Here is a 23,396-nt window from a genome sequence, read left to right on the forward strand (position 1 = left end):
AGCTCATCAGAAAGCTGTACTTAGGAAAACCAGAGACCAGTCTAGACCCACAGAATGGCTGTTACATGCCAGAAGCAAGATAATCAAATTCTCTCAGACTTCCTTTGAGGCTTTAGGAAAGGGGGGAAAAACCCAGTTATCTTAATTGTATCTTTTCATTACTACCAATATGCATAAGCTGGCTGTATAAAAATATTGCATTTCTGATTACATCAACCACAGTGGAAGTCAAAGCAACAGTTATCGGCAAAATGGCTCATGGTGTCACTGCCAAGGACATGATTGATTGCTCTGTGTTCCAGTCACCATGAAGACCGAATTAGAATCTGTTCACTCTCCAATGTGTGCAAAGATGGTTAGCTCAAGTGCTCAAGCCTCTCTCTGGCAAATGAGGCAGGGTCTAGATTATTTATTTATTTTTGGTTGGTCATGGGGCTTGAACTCTGGGCTTGGGCACTATCCCTGCGCTCTTCAGCTCAAGGTGAACACTCTACCACTTGAGCCACAGCACCACTTCCAGTTTTCTGGTGGTTAATTGGAGCTAAGAGTCTCACGCACTTTTCTGCCCAGGCTGACTTTGAACCATGATCCTCAGCTCAGCCTCCTCAGTAGCTAGGATTACAGGCATCAACCCTCAGCGCCCGGCCCAGGGTCTAGATTATTGTAGGTCAGTTCTCTGTCCTGAACTGCCTGGTCCTCTCCCCCTGGGATGGGTCACTAGGTCCAGGTGCTATGTTCCTCTCTATGACTAGAAAATCCACTCCTAAGTACCTCTGTTCTGACTGCCAGCCCCTATCCATGTGTAGACATGTGAAATAGAGCCTGTTTCAATACCTAAGTTTCTTTGTCACTCTGAAACCCAAGAGCTTGAAATACTCTTCTACATAAGCAACCATACAGGTGTGCTGATTGGCTTGTTCCCAACAGGGAAAAATATCTTCACACCTTATGATGGTAATCTTAATATTCAGACACCGTGCAGAGTGCCATGTGTGCTTTCACCATCTGGAAAAGGTTTCCTGGTCAAATGTCTCTTAACGGAGAAGAAGGCAAGGACAGGGACACTTCTGTGAGATGAGAAAAATGCACTTTTCATAGTCAACAAAGGGTAAAAATCCAATTCATTCTAAAGAAATACTTGGGGTGTAAGGATAAAAAGAAAACAACAGAAATGGATGAACTTTGAAAACTAGTGAAGACTAGTGAAATCTCAGGGGTATGGTATGTCCCTTTCATATGACAAAGAGCCAACCTATACCCCATGTGTGACAGCACCAAGGACTGGCTAGACTGACTGCAGAAGACACATGCCTGCTGAACCGTTGAATGGAAATCCTTCAGTCCTGCCCCAGGGTTGTGTGTCTGTGTGAAGTTTAAAAGGCTTCCCAAGGACGCAAGAGGTCTTTCTTTGTTGTTATTGTTTTTAAAGTACTATGTGATTTTTTTCTGTTTCTTTTGTAGGTTCTTCCCCCTATGGTACATCCCCTGTTGTGACCGTATTTGATTTTGGTACCCTGCATCTTGTATATACATTTATCTAATTTGAGGAGGTGAAGGGGAATAACAAGGACACAGGATGACCCATTGCAACAAAGATACTCACAAGACACTCTGTTGGAAATGAACTTTACAACTTTGGGGTGGGGGAGAAGTGTGAGGGGGGTAAGGAAGGGATAGTAGGAGAACAACAAAGGAGGGGATAACAATGCTTGACAAGAAATGTACTCCTTACCTTACTCATGTAACTGTAACCCCTCTGTACAGCATCTTTACAATAAAATAAAATTTGAAAAGAAAACGCCCTCCCAAGATAAGGTAAGTGCGAATGCATGTGAGAGTCAAAGAGAAAGGCTGCTTGTCACTTGACCCAGACTGACTTCCTGAAAGCCAACCCACAGCCTGAAAGTGGCAAATGGAGCTGGATGAGTAAACACACAGAACCAACCACTGGAAACACAGAGGACCAGCCACTTGCTCAAGGTGGTGCCAGAAGATCTTCATCCAGTCTCCTGCCTTCTCTCATTTTCATTGGTCTGTGATATGAACAGCTGTCCATCACTAACGAATGCCTCCCTTACTCTCAGTTAAGGTATCATCTCATGTTTGTGGTCTACCTAACACACAATAAACTGAGTAGTTCCCAGTTACTCAGGAGGCTGTGGTCTGAACGATCATGGTTCAAAGCCAGACCAACTAAAAAGTCTGTAAAACTGATCTTTAATTAACCAGTAAAATGCCAGGCTGGAGACATGGCTCAAGTGGTAGAGCACCAGCTGTGATCAAGAAAACCCAGGGAGAGCATAAGGTCCCAAGCTTAAGCTTGGAAACAAGCATAAAAATAGTGTTAATAGTGTTAACTTGGTAAGCTTGGACAGCTATCTACCCCTGTGAAGTTGTTCAGCACTATAAAATTAAAATGCATAGAGCTGGGGCTGAAGGCACAGTGCTTGCCTACCTTGTGCTTGGCTCTGGGGAAAGAACAAAGTGTCTTCTCAGCACTGGGAAAATAGTCTCCTTTTGTTTTGCATTTATGTTTGTAATCCAGTTTGAGTTGTTTGACATGTGATGCACAGTATAAACTGAAGTATAGTGTTAAAAGGTGGCTATAAACAGATACATATTTTTAAATCAGAAGAATGCAAAGGTATGTATAATAGGAAGAAATTTGAATTTTTGGTTGGATTTCAATAAGCTTGAAAGCAACAGGTGAAACATTCTCTAATCTTCTGACTGGTTAGCTCTTGGGCCCCCATTGCTGTCTTCCATTCATTCTGCCTCAAGCATTGCTGTCTCCTATTCGTTCTGCCTACTTTTGAAGTCCCTTTTGTGTTTGCAGATGAACTTGGGTGCAATTTGCGGAATAAGCAATAATGCAAGATTCAAACGCTTAGAATCCATTGAACGTGTTGGCTCTCCTGAAGGAGAAAGCATGTAACAATGGAAGAAAGGAAATTGGGAGAATGGAGTTTATCCATAAAAAAGGAATAGAAAAGGAAGTTGGGAACCCATAAGAAGTTCCTTACCAGGCAAAATAAGACATGCCGTAACAGTAGTTTGGGCACTTTGCTTCCCGTGGTTCAGGCACACAGCATGCCTAACAAAGTGATGATTTAGGAGGCTGGGAAGGGATGTGAAGGGTAAACAAAGGAGGAGGCTGCAATGCTTGGTAAGAAATGTATGCATTATCCTGCCCATGTAATTGTAACTCCTCTGTACAGTATGTTCACAAATAAAATAAAATTAAATTAAAAAAAAAACAAAAAAAACAAAGTGATGATTTAGTGGAAGTTAATCAACAAACATCACAAGAAAATATGAATTACCTAAAACTAACATCTACAGTACTTAGGAGGGTTGCTCTGTTCTATTCTCTGGCCAGGAAAACTTTATGAAGTCTCTTCCCTTCACCCTACTCCTTACCTCTGCATATTCCCTTGTTTAAAATTTGTGGCATCACTTTTATAAGAGATGAGTGAAATTTCTCTCTGTAGCTTCAGAAAGAGAAAAGGCACATTCATTCCTAAGGTTGCATGCAGGAAACCACAAGCCAGTAGCCAGAGCAGGATAAGGTCTGAATTATTCTCTCCTTTTGTTTCTTCACCTCATTCCTAAGACAAGCTTCCTCCTAGGGGTAATGGTGTTTGTTGTAAAGGTGAGTTTGTGTTTGTGCAAGTTTGCATGCAATAGGGGTCTAAGTGTGAGAACAGGTGAATGGGTAATGAATGGTAAATTGTCCAAGACCAGCCATCTCATGAGACAAATCTTGAAAGTATGACTACATAACCCATTTAACACTGAAGCGCTCTAAAACCCTCCTGGGCCTTACATTTATGCCATCACAGTTCTTTACAATTGTCTCAGAGCAAAATGATGTTAATATTTTCATTTTACAGGGAGAGCCACAGAAATTCCTAGCAATTAAATAACTACCAGTCTCTAAGGAGAGACTTGAACCCAGGTTGCATGTCACCAAAGCCTCCTCTTTCAAGGGGAAACCTTCTCCTCCTTCACTGCCAGTCAAGATCAAATACTACACAAACCCACACCAGAGGAGAGTCAAATTATTTCAAAATGATTATATTAACTTTCTTCTAGAAATTATCCAAACTAAGTTTTGAAAAAAATGGAAATATATTTATTGCACACAAACACACACACATAACTCACCTCTATCATTTAGTTTTGGAAGGATAAAATATGTTCATAAAAATAAGAATCTGAAGTGGAAAAGAAATCTAACAGGTCTAAAATAAAATCCAAGTATTTAATGATAAGATGATAAGTAAAATTGTGCTACAGTAAATGAATTTTATACCTAAAACTTTAGAACTACAGTGTTGAATTATAAGTTTGAGCATTAAAAATATTGTTTTAGGTCTCACTTATCAGAAACAACATTGAGAGTATAAACCAAGAGACTGTGGTCACCATCCTGATTCTCCCTAATACTGAGCAATGAAAACAGTACTGCATTCTGTTTCCTGTCTGTAAAGGAAGGGCTAGAGCTGTAGGTGGGAGAGTTGATATCTAGAGAAAAGTTGTGTTGTATTTCCTGTTCATCATTTATTATTTGATGCTTTTGCAGGAAGCAGGGACGATTTCACATATTCTCCCCCAAATCTAGCATGTCTCACAGCTTAAGATTTAATATAACCTCCCTCCCCAAGTACAGGTTTCTACCTTGAGTGTCCACTGGGGCCCACCCTAGACATCTGTTTTCCACATCTTGAAAGAGAGTGGGATTTGTGCTCTTTGCAGAAATGTCTTTTTCTTCTACCTGGACAAGTCAGGAAAGACTGTTGAAACCCTTCGCTCAGCTATGACTGGCAACAATAATCAGTCATCTTTGCTGGTAAATCTCAATTTAAGAAGAGCCCAGCTTTTGGTAGGTCTGTTTTGGTTTTCTATTTGACATGTTTGCTTAACAATGGTGTATTCATTCTTTTGGGACATCTTTTTTTTAAAATGTTACCTTATTGTAAAGATGCTGTACAGAAGGGTGACAGTTACATGAGTAAGGTAATGAGTACATTTCTTGTTGAGCATTGTTAACCCTCCTTTGTTTTTCTTTGGGAAATCTTTGAAAGAGTTTGGTCAACTGTGCTTTGTTTCTTTCTCTCTGCTCATTTCAAGAAAGGTTTCATTAGGATGGGTATAAACTCACAGCCCAGAGGAGGCTAACGTACAAGGATCCTGAGTTCCAAGTCAGCCTGGCCTATGTAGTGAGACTCGGTCTCTAAAAAGCAACAACGAAAGTTAATTTTCACCAGAAAGGCAAGTCTGAATAAGTAACTCTGGCCTATTTCAGGAAACTGCCCAATGCCATTCCAACTCAGTAGCACATACAACCCTTTAAAATAGCATGGCTGTCTTCTTCACCTCCTTAGGTGGAGTGGAGGTAAATACAGACATTAACATTTGTGACGGTGTCAGGCTGTTTGTGTATTTACTTGTGAGCAAGATCTAGATGCGATTGATGCCCGTCTAACCCAGCATTAGAGGGCACGAGGTGGGCAGGAAATTAAGCAACGTAGCATTTATATAACAATCGTTTATGACTTAGGAGAATACACAACAATAGCGAGAACTCTCAGCACAGGGCTGAGGTTTCCCCTTCTAAGATTCCCAGGACCATTAATGAAAATCATGTGGATGAATCTTGCCACATCTGCTGAGAACTTAGCCTCTTAATTATGCAAAGGTTGGGAGCTCACAAACAGTAGATTCAGTTAGCATGTCTTTTCTAAGCACCAGTCCATGTGCATATTCTTTTAGTCCCCTCCCTTGAAAATAGAATGCTTTCCTGTTACTTTATTTCCCTAAAGCTTATTTCTGGGCCCTAAGAGAGAGGGCAGGAAACAGAAAGGAAGTTGATGAAACCATTCCGTTTTTATTAGATCCATCACCAACATTTGCATTGGGCTTTGCAGGTTGTGGCACAACTAAGCAGCACTCATTTTCAGTGTCTGGACTAGATTCAGCAGAGTTCATGTTGAGGAAACACTGAGGAGATATCAAGGGGGTGACTCTACAGGACATGAACTCTACTGTCCACTGGGGACCCTTCTTGCACAATCCGGAGATGGAGCCCTGAGCTGCCCTGATTGGGCCCAGAAGATGGTGTTTGTTATATGGCTTATCTTGGCACCATGTGCTGTGAATACAAAGAGCACTGTTTAGCTCTAGCTGGTCTCCTTGAAGCCTGTATCTTTCATCGGTTCCATGCTTCATGTTGCATTTCTCACGTGGGCACACCCCAGCCAGCACCAATGGGGAAGGCCCTTGATTCAGAGCACAGCAAGCTATGGAGAATTTAATCCTATCACTAATGCTGGGACCTGGCTCACAAACAAGGAGAAATTCCCTCTCAGGCTCTGAAATGCTTTTCTTTTCTCTAGTAAGTTCACCTCAGCTTCAGAAGTTCTGGCCAAGGTTTTCTTCGGTTTAGTTTGGTTTTTTTAGCATGTGTTAGGGCGACAATCAGACAAATCATTGTTCAAGTGCAAAAATGCTCTGAGATAGACACCTTATTTATTTATTTTGGGGGGTCATTGTTGTTGAAAACAAAACCCTATCTTTCTAGATGTGATGCACCAAATTCCACAAAGAACAAAAAATGTCCGGTTGCTATTTCCCTCTTTCCTTCAAAACTTTCTGGAACTCAGGATCAAATAACAAATGAAAACAAACAACAATAAAAAACAATAGACCAATTAAAAAACAGTTGAACAAAACCTAAAAAGAGAACTTTTTTAATCACCCAAAGGACCCAGTGACTTGGGTCTCCAGAGAGAAGTGTCTGGTTGCAGGTCCATCTTCAACTTGCCAGGGAGGGAGGGCTCACAAAACTCCCAATTCTTGGCTCACAGCCTTAACAGAAAAGAAGTAGGCCTAGGGCCCTGAGTTTTATTCCCATCACTCAAGCAAACATGCAAAAGCATAGTAGATACAACCCTCCTGATCAATAGTTCTACTAAAGACTCCGTAGAAAGAATATTTGTAGAAATTTACAGGGAAGTCTTTTAAAACATACTTTCAAAAAAGTTTATACTTTTTTTTTATTTTTTGAAAAAAAGTACTAAGCCATCTGAGCCTTCAGGAAGTCATCATTTATTTATTTACTGGTGAAGAGTCACTTTGATGTTTATGGTTGTTGACTAATCAGGGTGAGGTTGATAAAATTTGGGGTAGTTAAGATGATTTCTTTCACTTTAAAAATTCTTCTGGGGGTGGGGGGGGCTGGGAAGGTGGCTCAGTGGTAGAGTGCTTGCCTTGCATGCATGAGGCCCTGGGTTCCATTCCTCAGCACCACATAAGCAGAAAAAGCTGGAAGTGGGGCTGTGGTTCAAGTGGTAAAGTGCTAGCCTTGAGCTGAAGAGCTGAGGGACAGCGCCCAGGCCCAGAGTTCAGGCCCCATAACCAGAAAAAAAAAAAACCTTATAAGGTTGGGGATGTAGCTCAGTGGAAGAGCAGTTGCTTGGCAAGTGCAAAGCCCTGAGTTCAGTCCTCAGTTCTCGAAAAGTAAAATGTATTGTTATATATTAGTTGCACAAAAGGTGGTTTTATTGTATAATTCATAATACACTTAATGAACCCTAATAAAGCTCACCCCTCCACCTCTCTCCCTCATGCTCTTCTTCCCACTTCCAAAGCAATTCCAATATGTTCTATTTTCACAATATGCTTGTAAATAATTTTAACCATATTCCCCTCCACTGATCCTCTCCATTTCCCTCTCTTCTTCCTCTGGTACCTGCCCCAACATAGCTTGTTTTACTTTCTGTCCTTCATTTCTTTAGGATTTATTAACTGTACATATTAGTGATCATGGTTTTGACCACAATAGTCACACATAATATCTATACTGCACTGGCAAAGAAGGGAACAAAGGCAACAGATGTTTTACATTTTAATTAAAGAATATAATTTAGACTCCTTTCCAGTGGCGCTGTATACTGTAGGAACCAATAACACATAGGGCTGGGATTCAGTGGGAGCTGTGTTCAATGGGAGTTTTCACCCAGACATTCAGACACTGCATCCTCTTCACTGGTCAGCTCCCTGCTGCCTTCTTTCCTTTCATTCTTCATGCTGCTTTCTTATGTATCACAAACATCCTAAGGGCATGGCTTCTCTGGGTTCTTCAGCATCCAGACTCATCATCTCCTTCTGGGTGAACCATCCCTTGTGGAATTCTGTTCTGTTCTCCACCATGAGAATAGACTTCTGTTCTCATGGTGGTCTCTGCTCAGGATCCTCTGCGCTGGAGCTATGGCAGTCTCAGCTCTCTGGGGCACCCTTTTCTGTGCCTTTAAGTGTTCCTCCTTCCCCAACTCCTCTTCTCAATCTGCAACTGGGAAAATGCTTTCTCTCCTTCAGATTAAACCCAGACTCATTTCTACAGGAAACTCACTGGTCAGAATACTCACTCTGTCCTCTGTGAGCTCATTACCTATCTGTGGAAATAGCAAAGATCTTCACCATGTTTATACTTCTATACCTATGTTTTGTAAAACTCTTGTGAGTCAGATTTTTTAATCAATTTTAGCAATGTTTAAACACTTGCCATAGCTTTGCCCCTGAGGGCACAGGCCCTTTTCTGAATGGAAAGAAAGGGAAACAACCTCTATTTACCTGAGGTTCTCATTGACTCCCCATCTAGAAGCTTCTATATTCTTATTGTAGAACAGATTTGGCTTACAATTACACGAAGCAGGTACTTTTCACTGCCAGGTTCAGGAATTACAAGGAAATTAGAATATGGCCAGCCCAATCATGTAATACAAAGAATTCATTTGTTCTTACTGATATGTTAACTGAGTTGTATTTTCCATGCAATAATAAAGTGTGGAATTATGAATGGATTTGTGGTAAGGTGATTTGCTTAAAGAGAAGCCTTTTACCAGGTCTTAACAGACAATCAGACTTGTTCTTCCCCAGAGCTGAGGACCGAACTGAGGGCCTTGGATTTGCCAGGCAGGTGCTCTGGCACTGAACTAAATCCCCAACCCCACAATCAGACTTGTAAGAGAACACTGTATGCATTATTGAACTCAACAGGAAGCCAGGGCTGAACAAGTACCCACCATAGTTTGGTGTTGTCTGCAAGTCACAAGAACCACTATGGTTTTCTTTCTTTGTTTTCTCTTCAGCAAAATGATGAGGACAAGTTGTAGCATATGGAAGCATTTCTACCCAGAGAGCTATTCTGGGGGTCGGGGTGATGTGATTTGCGAATTCTGTTAAATGAAACAGGCATTTCCAAATGCTACCATGATGTTCAAACACATCATAGTGTGTCAGAAGTGTCCTGCAGATGTTCCAAAAAAAATCATCCCCCTCTGTGCCAAGAAGCTAGTCATTGCTCTAGACAGACAGGAGAGCCTTCCTCCATGCCTGTGTCTATGTCAGCAGCCTCAGTGCAGTCTTGCTCAGGGATCCTTGGTCACCACATGTTGCAAGCAGCTGTCTAGTAGACAAAAAGACTACCAAAGACACATTTGTAGACAAGATGATACCTGAAGATCAGGACAAAACAAACAGCTTCATTGGAGTGAGTCCATCTGCTTCCTTGGACTTGTCTTTGTCAAGATCAACAGGGAGTATCCCACACAGAGTTAAAGAAGCAACAGCCCCCACAGAATTTAGACATGAGTGGGTGTTGATGTGGGTAAAAGGGAAGAATGAGAGTGATCAGGGAGAATGACAGAAGGGGTGACATTGATCAAGATGTATTGTACTCAGAAATTGGTACAACTATTTTTTTTGCCAGTCATGGGCCCGAACTCTGGGCCTGGGCGCTGTCCCTCAGCTCTTCAGCTCAAGGCTAGTGCTCTACCACTTGAGCGACTGTGCCACTTCCAGCTTTTCCTGCTTATGTGGTGCTGAGGAATCTAACCCAGGGCCTCATGCATACAAGGCAAGAACGCTACCACTGAGCCACTTTCCCAGCCCACAACTTTTTAAAGATAATACAATATTGCTTTTTTTTAGAAGGGAAAATGGATACAATAACACCATAAATGCTGAATTTATGATAAATGAGACAATGTCACAGAGGAACAGAAACACATGATTTTACACGAATGGATTTTAACTTGATTTCTAGGAGAAGAGCACAATAGGAGAGGAAAATTTATTACAGATTAGTAGGTCTACCAAGAAAAAATGGACAGCAGAAAAATCTGTCTTTGGTCACTGCTAGTTGACTAGTACTAAAATCTCTTACAGCTGAGCCATGGACAGGGAGATACACTGTATTATACACTGCATTATATTCATGTAATCTTTTCTAGGATATTAAAAAGCATGGTGGGGGAGGAGGGTCAGGAGGGAAAAAACTGGTAGAATATGAAGGAGGGGGTGACACTGTTAAAAAGAAATGTACTCAATATCTTACTTACATAACTGCATCCCTTTGTCCTACCATAAGTGTAAAAATTAAAAAACAACAAAAATTAAAAGGCATAGTTTCCAAACAGATCTATGAAAGAGGAAGAAAATTATCAAAAATAGCATCTACTCTTGTTCTAATATCTGTCTTCTTGTCACCAATATAGATATGTATATATATATATATATACTAACATATATATAGTAATAATTCTGTATTTATCATCTGAACATCAGAGAACTATCAGAGTCATACTTTACTAGTGATATCTCGATACACAAATGGATCATTTTATCCAGTATTTGGTTGTTTTAGATTTGAATGATATTTTGCCTTAAGAATGAATAAGAAACACAATGAATAACAACAGTATTAATAACTGATGAGAAATTTGCTGTGTCCAATCCCATGCTATAAAATAGATTCAAAGGCAGAAATGTAAAGAAAGATAAAATTTTCTCTTCATTATATAAAACCAATGGCAGGGGAAGCATTGTACTTCCAGGCTGCTTAAGAAAACTTACTTATACCATTGAGATCTTCATGGGGAGGAGAACACAACAAATGTATAGCACGTTTTTCTAAGCGTTTGATTCGATCTGCCCAAGGTGTTGTGGATCTTTCCTAGTGGTTTCTGGGGACAATCTCAGTTCTCAAAAGAATCTTGTGAGTTATGGATGCATGTTATTCTTATCTGGTGAGATAAATGACAGAGTTAAATATGGACAGAAGTGTCACCCAGATTGCCAAGATTCAGGCCTTACCAGTCTAAGTCAGCTTCCTACAGCGTTTAAAGTCAGCTTCCCTGGAACTTCCATCAGCAAAATGCCCAGCAAGCTCCATCCTAGGGCTCCTTGCATTTCTCCAATTTGGGGACCATTCCATTTCTCATAATAAATAAAATAATTTGGGGTATGTCTGCAAATACTCATGCTATATTTAAAAATGGGCTATCATATGAAAAATAATTGTTATCTACCTAAATAAACTTGGACTCTTTTGAAGCTGACTACATTTATATCAAGGGAATATCTGAACACATGGGAACTGTTGATCATTTTGTTCAACAAATGAGATCAGCAAACAAAGTTCTACCTGTTTCAACTTTTATCTAGGCTGAACTTCCTCTTCAACTTCCGGCTCCTTGCTCAAATCCAGAATTTTCTGTATCTCCTTGACACAGTAGAGAACACAAAAACCAGGACACAGAAAAATGTTCTTTGTGTTACTAATAGTTCTGATGGCTTATTCCCTTTAATGTGTGTGTTGCCCATAATTCATTGCAAGAGAAACAAGTTCAGCAGCATGCATGTCCATTCATAACATTAAAGCAATTAATAACATGTAAAAACAAATTCAATGAGTACATTTTAATGTCTGAGTAAAAAATTGCTTTCAGATTTTACATGCAACAAATGGCCACTTATGCACAAAGTCATGTCAAATCCTGTTTACTAAAACAAAGGATTGAGTTTGAATGTATAAAACTTCAAATATTCATACACAATCTTAATATTTTTTTTCAATTTCAAGATTTCTTGGGGAAAAAATTGAAAGGGAGAATGGTTAGGTTATGGGCCTTGAGCTTGATAGGCAGGCATTGTAACACTTGATCCATCTCTTCAGCCCACTATTCTTTTAGTTACTTTTTAAAGTAGGGTGGCATATTTATCCCCAGGCCAACCTGGACCACAATCCTTTTATTTATGTTTCTAATGTAAGAAACAAACAACTGAATGAATAACAGGAAGGAAAGAACCACTGGTTCCCAGCTTTAGCCCAAGTATTTCTCCTTAATAAATGGTATGTGAGTTTTGTACTTTCTTATGCAGCTATGTATTTACATGGTTCAGGAGTTTGTCAAGTTAAACTGAGCATCATGAAGTATTTCTGTAATCTCAGCACTTGGGTGGTAGAAGCAGTAAACAACTGAGAGTTCAAGGCCACTCTGGGCTACAGACCCTATTTCAAAATTCCCAGTTGGCATCCAGGCACACACTTGTAATCCTAGGTACTTAGGAGGCTGATATCTGAGGATTACAATTAAAAGCCAGCCTGGACAGGAAAGTCCATGAAACTCTTATCTTCAATAACCTACTCACAAAAAGCCAGAAGTAGAGCTGTGGCTCAAGCGGTAGAGTGCTAACTTTGAGCACAAAGAAGCTCAGGAACAGTGCACAGGTCTTGATTTCAAGCCCCAGGACTGGTAAAAGTAAAATAAAGTAATAAAATAAAAACACTAGGGGGATATATTAAGTACATAAAGATATTTGCAGCCTCTCATGCATTGAGAGTATGATGTCCACTAGTTAATCATTTTACTTCACTCGTATTTCCCCATTAAAATGTCCCTAAAGCCTGTGAGGAGATAGAAATTTGTCATACCAGAGACCCAGAGAGGTCATCTGACCCAAAGAGCAGTGGCTTAGAATGGGGAACTTTCTGAAGCTTTTGCATGCTCCCTTTGACACAAAGACCACAGCAGAACACTCAATCCCTTGTCTACATTTCACAGACACATGACATCCCACAAACTACACATGCTGGAATATGGCTCCTCCAGAGTCCCAGAATCCCAATTCAGGAGACAACTGCTTTCTGAGGCAGCCAATGAGAACTCCCCATCCCCAGCAAGCACATTGCTTCCATTATCTACTTGGATATTACAACAGCCACAAATGAAAGACGGCCATTGAGAAGAAGGAACTAGACAATGGCACACTGTCCACCGAGTTGATGGTCAACACAGGAAGAATGAGACAGAGGACACTCTGGGTTGGAGTAGCCAACTACCTTTCAGCACATTGCAATAGGCATCACAGAATAAGTTCCCATCATCAGAGTGAAAAGACAACCTATGGGAGCCAGAGGAACATAAGATTTCATGGACCATGAATGGTCCACACCTTTTAGACTGTAATAGGGCCCCGGGTAAAATAGGCCATTTTATAAGGCACAAATACCAGGTTTGCCTTGATTTGGTCACAGAGTTGACTCTTAGGAGGTCTGGGGAAGAGGCCTACAGAATTTGAAGGGGAGATATAGGTGCAATATGCATTTATTTTAAATAAAAAATAGCATAATATGCTTAATGAAATTAACAAAATATTAAACTATTGGAGAATTGTGTACTATTTACCCAACAGCACAAAAATGAAAGCATGGCTCATAGTATCAACTGGGAACTTCTGGTTTCCAAGTTGGACAAACAAAAGTAGAAGGACTTTGTTATCAAAAAACCTGCCTTGTAAGAAATGTTAAAATGATTTTTTAGAGAGAAGGAAAATTTTATAAATTTGAATATAAACTCCACAGAAAGAAGAGTATCGAAGACAGAAACAGAGAAGGAAAAGCAACATGTATTTTTCTTATTTTTAATTTTTAGTTGGAGCCTTCAAAATCCCTCTACCCAGAAAAAGACAGATCTAGCAAGCAAAAGATCAGTCAATACTCCATTCATCCATAACTAACATTTATACATAGACTACTTTATCCAGTAAGAGCTGTTCACACATTCTCTTCAAGTTTATATGAACATTAGCTGAACTATCACACATTCTGGGCCATGAAACACACCTTCACAATTCACAAAAGTATAAAAGTTACACAATGTATGCTCTCAAACTGAAATGAAATCAACCTCAAAAAAGATAGCTGGGAAATTCCAGAATACTTAGAATTAAAAAAAAAAACCCATACTTGTAAATAACACATGGCTCAAAGTAAAAACTCAAGGGAAAATCGAAAATATTTCTTACTAGATGAAAATATAAATACAAACTGAAAACTCGTAGGATGTAAAAATGGGACTTAGATGGAAATGCATAATGTTAAATGTATGTATTAGAAAGAACGAAGAACAGCCAAGCACCTGTGGCTCATGCCTGTAATCCTAGCTACTCAGGAGGCTGAGATCTGAGGATTGCGGTTCAAAGCCAGCCTGGGCAGGAAAGTCCATGAGACTCTTTTCTTCAGTTAACTACCAGAAAACTGGAAATGGTGTTGTGGCTTAAGAAGTAGAGTGACCACCTTGAACTGAAGAACTGAGGGACAGCGCCCAGGCCGAGTTCAAGCCCCATAACTGACAAAAATAAGAAGGAAAAGAAAGGAAAGAAAGAAAGGAAAGGAAGAAAGAAAGAAAGAAAGAAAGAAAGAAAGAAAGAAAGAAAGAAAGAAAGAAAGAAAGAAAGGAAGAAAGAAAAAAAGAAAGAAAGAAAGAAAGAAAGAAAGAAAGAAAGAAAGAAAGAAAGAAAGAACCTAAAAACAAATCATCTAGTCTCTCCTTAGGAAACCAGGATAGAAGAGAATTAAATGTGAAGGAAATGGAAGAAAAGAAATAAGAAAAATTAGAGCAGCAATCAAGGAAACAAGAAATAGAAAACCAATAGAGCTAAAAGCTGGTTCTTGAAATATTAATAAAACCAATAAGCCTTTAATCAATTAAGACAAAAAGATGATTCAAATTTCTAACATCAGAAATGAATGAAAGAAAGACTATCATTACGTATCAAAGCATATTGAAAAGATAATAACAGAATATTATGACAAATTCTAGAGCCAAGCACAATGGTAAGTCTAATTCTAGCTATTTGCAAGGCAGAGATCAGAGCATCATGGCTTGAAGGCAACCTAAGCATTGTGGTTCATGAGATTCTATTTCAATCAATGGCTCATAGATGTGAATGGAAATGTAAAATTATCAAATCTTTATAAATAACATGGGGGAAAACATGAAGCATCTTAGGTGTGAATGTCCTTTCTTATGTAACACCAGAGACAAAAATCTATCAAAAAACAATTGACACATTGGAATTTATCAACATTAAAAATTTCTACTCTAAGATTAAAATATGTCCAGCATTCTATGTCACTAGGAAATTGTAACTTAAAACAACTATGAGATATTATTACTATTAATACATTTATTGATATACCAAGTGTCAAGCACAATATAGAGTTTGGGTGAGAATAATGTGTCATACAAATTTATTAATTATACTAAAATGTACTAAATGTACAGTGAGAGTTATGGAAAGTATGAAAAGTTGTGCGCTATATATGGAAACTATAGACTATGTTGTGTTTTGTTATGAACCTAAATTTTGGAAAAAAGTTTCTAGTAAAGAGATGAGAATGGGCCAAATCTCTTTCCAGAGGCAAATTAATACCCTTAGTAGTATCAATAATACAAATAAAAGAATAAAATAAATGAACTGATATTTGATATGAAAATTAAGCATGAAATTATAAACATTTCCAAATATACAATTAAATTAAAGAATATTGGACATAGAAATTAATGAATCTAAACAGAATTCTGCAACACAGTTAACAGAAAACAATGATGATAGATTGAGGAACTAGATCTTCAAAAACTTGGCCATGTTTTGATTAAGTTTAGTCAAGGAGGCTAAAATTATAAAGAAAATAATATACATATAAAATAAATAAAATGAGTATGTAATCAAACACTACTTAAAAATTGCAGTGTAACATAAAAACTTTATTGGTAGGATAATTTTCTAGGAAAAACTATACATTTCCAAACAAAACCAGGAAGAAATAAAAATGATTCAGGGGCCAACAGCAATGGAAAACAGAAAAAGTAACAAAATGTTAAGGAATTATTCCCAATAAGGACTCCAGATCCAGATCATTAACAACAGAGAATTTCCAATTTTCAAGGAAGAGATAATTACACACTTTAGAACCATCCCATGGAGAGAGTGTGAAGTTTTCAGTTCCTGCTGAGCACAATTCATGCCTGAAGTACACACTTGACTGATCAAACAGAATGATAGCAAGATGTGTGGAGTCCCCATTCTAGTTGCCAAAGTGACCAGAATTCAAATTTAATAATGAGGTACATGAGTAGCTATCTATAATCAAGAACATAGCTATCTATCAACAAGAACAATGTGAGCATTACCTAATCAGTAGATCAAAGGAAGAAAAGCTGATCATCATGCAGATTTAAGCAAAGGAAATCAATCACACATCCAAGAGAGATTCAATGTCATGTTAACAGAACCTGAAAGGTGACAGTGGGTTGATCCTATTGTTTTCACTGCATTTGAAATGCATCTTGTATATACACTTCTCTAATTTGGGAAGGGGAAGGGAAAAAACAAAATGCTTAAATAGAGATACAGGTTGACCCATTGTAACAATGAGATGTACAAGACACTATGTTGAAAAATGAACTTTACAATTTAGCAGGGGGGCAGTTAGGGGAAGTGTAATTGTGGAGGTGGGAGGGATGGGATGGTAGGGGAAAAACACAGGAGGAGGCAACAATGCTCAATAGGAAATGTACTCATTACCTTGCTCATGTAAGTGTAACCCCTCTGTACAGTATTTTTACAATAAAAATGTATTAAAATGTTTAAAAAGGAATTTATTAGGGAAATAGATTTAAATCAAATCTACTGGTAAATGATCTTGTTAACTCTTCAAAAATTATTGCAGATATGTGGGTAAAAGTTATGATATCAGTCACCAACCAAGTGGAGAATTTTACATTTTTACAGGGGATATGTATGCTCAGAATCTGCACACCACATTCCCACCCCACCTTCTGAGCTACCTGATCCTGCCACACAGTTAAGAGGAAGGGGGCTGCTTCTGTCTCTAGGGAGACAGGTGTGTCTGTCTCTACTGTTTCCAGGGAAACAAGTAGCCTCCATGCCTCCAGAGATGAGCATGATGGATATTTGGAAAGGGGGGGACTTACCTTTTAGCCCTCCAGATTTCCGTCCTCTCTTTATAATGGCTCCTTTTAAAATACTTTTACTTTTCATTTTTTTGCTTCTTTTATTGTTATTTTTACTTTTTTATTTTTTGCTTTTTTATAATTTCTTTTTGAAACATTTTCCCCAATTTATAGTTTTATTTAGTATCATGAAATTTTGTACAGTTTGATGATGCTAGTATATGCAAGTATATAATATACTTTGATCAATTTAATTATCCCTAATCCCCTTCCTCTTACCTTTGCCCTTTTTAAAACAGCTTTCCATGGACTTCATTATGTTGTTTTCTAACACACATTTATATGTATATGTGTGTGTATATGTATGTATATACATATATATGCTACATATCTATGTGCAGTATTACACACACAGCTATCTATCTATCTATCTATCTATCTATCTATCTATCTATCTATCTATCTATCTATCTACACCACCTTCACCTTCATCTACCACCTTCACCTCCATCACCCTCTTTTTTTCCTCTACTCTTGGAGTAATGGTACAATTACAAAAATTACAATTTTGTGCATAAAACTTTAAAAGATTATTTTGCTTTGAGAAAATAATTGTCATTACCATTTCTTAATTTTGTGTGGAATAATTTGCTCACTCAGATATTTCTGCAAAATAGTAACAGCTCTGCTTCATTTTTGTAATAAAATGTAACTGAAAAACAAGAATAAAAAATTACAATTTCAGGGCTGGGAAGATGGCTCAGTGGTAGAGCGTTTGCCTTGCATGCATGAGGTCCTGGGTTCGATTCCTCAGCACCACATAAGCAAAAAGAAAAAAGCAAGAAGTGGCACTGTGGCTCAAGTGGTAGAGTGCTAGCCTTGAGCTGAAGAGCTGAGGGACAGCACCCAGGCCCAGAGTTCAGGCCCCACGACTGGACCCCCCCCCAAAAAAAAATTACAATTTCAGACTGTGATAATAATTGCATAGCTGTGTAAATATGTTTAAGCTTAGTCAGCTGCAGATTTAAGATGCACACACCTTATGGTGACATTTACACCTCACAACTCTTAGGCTGTGAAGCTAGTTGGTCCTCTGAGACACATGTAGGTCCTATGTTAATGGTATTAAGAAGGTAGAAATTTACTGCAAATATGATGTTTAGATACAAGGCCTCTGGAAGTGGTGTTAAATCAGATTAGATTAGATTAGATTAGATCATTAGGATAGAATCTTCATAATCAGACTTTGCTGGTTTTCTGAAAGGAAGAGAGGCCACATAGTAATTCACATTACTTCTGCCAAGATAGGATACAGCCAAAGGAGACCCTTGCCGGCTTGTACCATGCTGCCTGAGCTTCCAAGTGGCAAACCAAAAAAAAACATCTCTTCTTTATAAAGCAGGCTACCTCGACTATTTTACTATAGTAATGAAAAGGTGGATAACACAATATTTTTAAGGAAAGCAAAGAACTGATGAGACACATAGCCATAATTCTGGCATGTAATAGAAAAAGATCTTGCTTATCACTCATAGTCCTTAAATGATGACAAAAAGTTTTCCTAACGGTTCACACTCCCTAAATGAAGACTCCCTAATGCTTGTCTCTTCCTCTGTGGTCATACAAAACCTTCTTTAAATTTTATTTATTTTTTAATTTTTTTGTTACCATTAATTAGGTGTACAAAGGAGCTTTAATATGTCATGCCAATTTATAAGTGCAATACATCTTGATCAATGTCATCCTTTCCACCATTTTCCATCTCTCCCAACCCCACCCATTCCCTCTAGTCATTTTATAATTACATCCGATTAAAAAGTCTCCTCACATATTTGAGTTAGTGAAAGCATTAAACTTTTCCTTGCTTAAATGTGTATTAAAAATCAACTCATTTACTTTTCTTAGCCTTCCTTTAAAAAATTACTACTCTCTATCATGTATTTGTGCTCTGAACAACAACAACCACAAACTAGCATAATTCCCTTTACAATTCTTGTACACTTGGTCAAGACCTTAAAAAAGAAGCATGGAATCTGGAAGTTGGAAGTGATGACTGAGATCCAGTATCTAGGTCTCCCAAGGGGCCCCTACAAATTGGCTTTTCCCAGTTTCTCTGGGGAATATTTTTGGTTTCAGGAAGAGCTCAGTCCTTCTTGGTGACTCCATGGACCTGCCTTGGTAAAGATCAAGAATGCAAGCAAACCAAAGGGAAATAAAATATTGGTGTCTCACTATTGTAAGAAAGAACTGATTCTCCTACTTGCCAAATACAGCATTTTCAAAGTAGAAGCTGAGAATTAAAAGCCCTAAGAAATTTGGTAGTCAGCAGAGCCACTAGTGGTAAAATGTTATGTGAAAAGAAAAATCCTACTTTCCTGATAACTTAAGACCACTCATCTCTGTAACTTCAAATAATAAATTTCTGATGTTTAATATATAGCTGAAATTAAAGGATAAGAAATTACTTTGTCATTCATTCTGTTATTCTCCCTTGCTGCCCAGTCTCAAATGCTTAAGATAGAGTGTCTCTTTTGATACTCTAACTACAAGGAGACAGTTATGAAGTAAGACAAAGATAACATAGACTAGACAATGGTAGAACTGGGCACCAGTGTCTCACTCTTATAATTCTAATTACTCAAGAGGCTGTGTTCTGATCATGATTTGAAACCAGCCTAGACAGGAAAGTCTATGAGACTCTTATCTCCAATAAACACACACACACACACACACACACACACACACACACACACACACACACACACACGCACACACACACACACACACACAGAGCCAAATGGAGCTATAGCTCAAGTGGTAGAGTGGAAGCCTAGAGCAGGAAAAAAATCTAAAGAACAGCACCTAGGCCCTGAGTTCAAGCCCTAGTATCAGCAAGGAAGGAAGGAAGGAAGGGAGGGAGGAAGGAAGACTTTAGTAAAAAGTGCATTAAATTTCATTTTATATTGGATCTTGACAGGCTTATGTGGCTAGAATTGCCAAGTTTTTGTTTCCCCATCTGCAGTGTAAGAGTAGCAGTGAAATCTAGGGCACTGTAGTGAGGATCACAATGGTCTGTAAAGGGAATTTCTCACCGTGTTCTATTCCAAGCAGCGAAGTCATTTCTTATCCTGTAATTCAGCTATATATTAAACGTCAAAACACTATTTTGTGAAGGTGCAGAGATGGGTGGTCTTAAGTGCCATTACTGTGCACTTATATTCACAGTATTCTGTCATTCAGAAAGCCATGGCCCCTTGGCATACACAATGTGACCTTCTCTTGTGAGGCTTGGTCCCCATCGGTCTAGATTTCATGTGTTGTGTAGTTGAACACAAAGCACAGCCTAAGAACATTTTGTGTGTGTGTGTGTGTGTGTGTGTGTGTGTGTGTGTGTGTGTGTGTGTGTGTGTGTGTTGGTCCTAGGATTTGAACACAGGGCATGGATGCTGTCCTTGAGCTTCTTTTGCTCAAGGCTAGTGCATTACCACTTGAGCTTCAGCTCTACTTCAGGTTTTCTGGTGGTTAATTGGAGATAAGGGTCTTACGGACTCCCCTGCCTGGGGTAGCTTCAAACTGCAATCCTCAGATGTCAGCCTCCTGAGCAGGAGGATTACAAGCTTGGCAACATTGCAATTTTTACTGTTGACTTTAAAATGGGGTTTGTGAAGGCCTTTTTCTCAGAGGTTTCCTCTGAGCAGCCATCTACACACTCCCAAAGAAGCCAGGGAGCTCAGGGGTTCATGGCCAGCAGGCAGTGGAGGAGACAGGAAGAGACAGCCTTTGCCCTCATTCAATGCATGTTTGCTGCATCTCTATTATGTGTTAACATTGTTGTGAGAACTGAGATTGCAGCAGTGGGTAAATCAGGCCAAAGTCTGAAGTCCTGATGCCCTGAGGTTATAGTCAGTATCTGCCATTCTATTGTGGAGAGAGTAAAAAGGAGTTAGTTCAATTGCTTTGGTCTTGGAGAGAAAAATAAAGTCAGGAAGCTGACAGGAAGTGGATGGGTGCTGCAGTTTCAGATAGTCACGTTGGAGTGGCGGTGAGGGAAAATGTCATAAGAAAATAACCCTTTTTGAGGCAGAGCTTGGCAAATGCTCGAGTGAGCCAGACTCTGAGAGGGCCTGAGAATGGGCAAGGGTGGGCATGGTAAGCTATGAACTCAGAAGTCTGTGGGAAAGATGGCACCCGCTTTGGATACATGTTCGAGTTTAGCTTTTCCTCTCCAGTGGCCCAGAGACGTCTCCTTGGGGCCTTTTGAGCAGAGGGGCGTAGTGTCACACACATGGAGCAAGATCATTCTCATGTGGGGTGCGGTGCACCCGGCATGGTTTGTGATCTGTGAAGCCCAAAGGTGTCCCTGTGACCCGGCCCTGCCAACGTCAGTTTGAACACAGCATCTGAGTGGTCTCAGGAGTCTCTCTGACCAAAGAATGGTAGCCATTATTCTGTGCTTGCTGAGCTCCATGGGCTTCCACCTGGGAAACGTTCAGTCCTAATACTGGGTGGTAGAAGTTCAGCTGCCCTGCGTGGAGAACACAGATGAAGGTCACACGGGAAAGAACAGGTCCCAAGAATGGTAGGAGGAAACCCAGAGACCATTGAAACCCGGACAAAGCCAGAGAACGTGCGGAAGACTGCCTGACCTAGTCCTGCCGGGATGCAGTGAGGTCAGAGGCCTCAGCGCAAATCCATCCGACCACGCCACTTAGCCCCACAAGGCACATGAGCCACCGTGAGCCAATCAAACACACGTATGCCCACGCGAGCCAATCAAACGCACGTATGCCCACAGGAGCCAATCAAATGCACACATGTTGGTTTTCACTGGTTGCTTCTTACAAGAGAATGTAACACGGGGAGAGGGGTGGGTGCAGGGGAGGATGCGCATGGAAGACGGGCAAACCCCAGTTCATCTCCCCACATAGGGGGCTGTGCGGGATGTGCTGTCCTCTTCCAGGCGCCAGATCAGCCAAGGCTAGCCAAATCTCACTGGACTTCTCTGAGCCAGAGTTGTGAGCATTTACAAAGTATCAGTGGTTTCAGACAAGGGCCTGACGTGACCTGGCCACCACCGGTCACTCTCAGCTTCCCTCACCAGAGCGTGACAGGCAGCCTACAAGTCTAATCTTTTTAAGCTGAGCTGGAGGCCTCTGGGTTGTCTTAAATCCACTCCAACACCTACAAGAACATGTCTACCTAACAGAGGTCAACACCAGTTCTTCTCTGATTTATACAGTGCCTTCTTATTACAAGAGCTTTGTAGATCCAAGGTGATATTTCCCTTCACGGATTTGTGGGTAGTTCAGAGATAAAAGACAGTATTTTTTATGTGCGAAAATACCGCCTGACTAAACGTCCTACTTCCTCTGGAAGAAATGAATTATTGCCTCCATCTGGCGTATGTTAAATAGTTGTGAAAATACAAGAACTTCCTGTGAGCTCCCTCAAAAAAAATCTTGACAAGCTTTACACTATTTTGGACTACTCTAATTTGTCTATGGCATTCAAATTATGACAAAATAAGAAAATATGGTAAACTCTGGTCAGACGTACGCAGCTTTCTTCACCTTTCCTGCAACAAGTCAGCTCATTTACGTCAACAACAAACCAAAAGGAGGAAAGAACCTGTTTTTAAAATGTAAGGGCTTGAAATTACCTCACCCTTTCTAAGGTGTTTTATCAACAGTTTAAGAACATTTACTAAAATAATTGTATGTATCCTGCAGTCATGAAGTAGCTGAACTCCATGAAGCTTAGCATTAGTCTAGTGCAGTCTCACATTTTTATTCATTCTTTGTGTAGCCCCAGACTGGCCTCAAATTTAACCATCTTCCTGCCTTAGCCTTCCAAGTGCTGGGCTGGGATTACACGTGTGAGAGGCCATACTCAGCCTTAGTCAAGACACACACTCTCTTTGTCTCTCTCTCCCTCACTCACTATCTCCCTCCCTCTCTGTCTCTCTGTCTCTTTGTCTCTCTGTCTCTTTCTGTCTCTGTCTCTGTCTCTGTCTCTCTCTCTGTCAAGTCAAAGCCCATCCTGAGAGCTGCTCTCCTCCTGAGTGTAACTGTCCTCACTTCCTTTCCATGGAATCCAGCAATCTTTGTGATTTTATTCTGAATCAACTACACACATTGTGCAGATTATTTTCCTGGCTCCACCAATTAAAGCTTGGGAAAGTTACTTTACCTCTCTACTCTTGAACCTTCTTATCTGTAAAATGGAAATCATAATGACAATGCTCAGTTGTTGTGATGAATATGATTTTTTAAGAGCTTAGAACATTCCTGG

This window comes from Dipodomys merriami, unplaced genomic scaffold (assembly GCF_024711535.1).
Source record: "Dipodomys merriami isolate MVZ:Mamm:240054 unplaced genomic scaffold, mDipMer1.0.p SCAF_104, whole genome shotgun sequence".
Lineage (NCBI taxonomy): Eukaryota > Metazoa > Chordata > Mammalia > Rodentia > Heteromyidae > Dipodomys > Dipodomys merriami.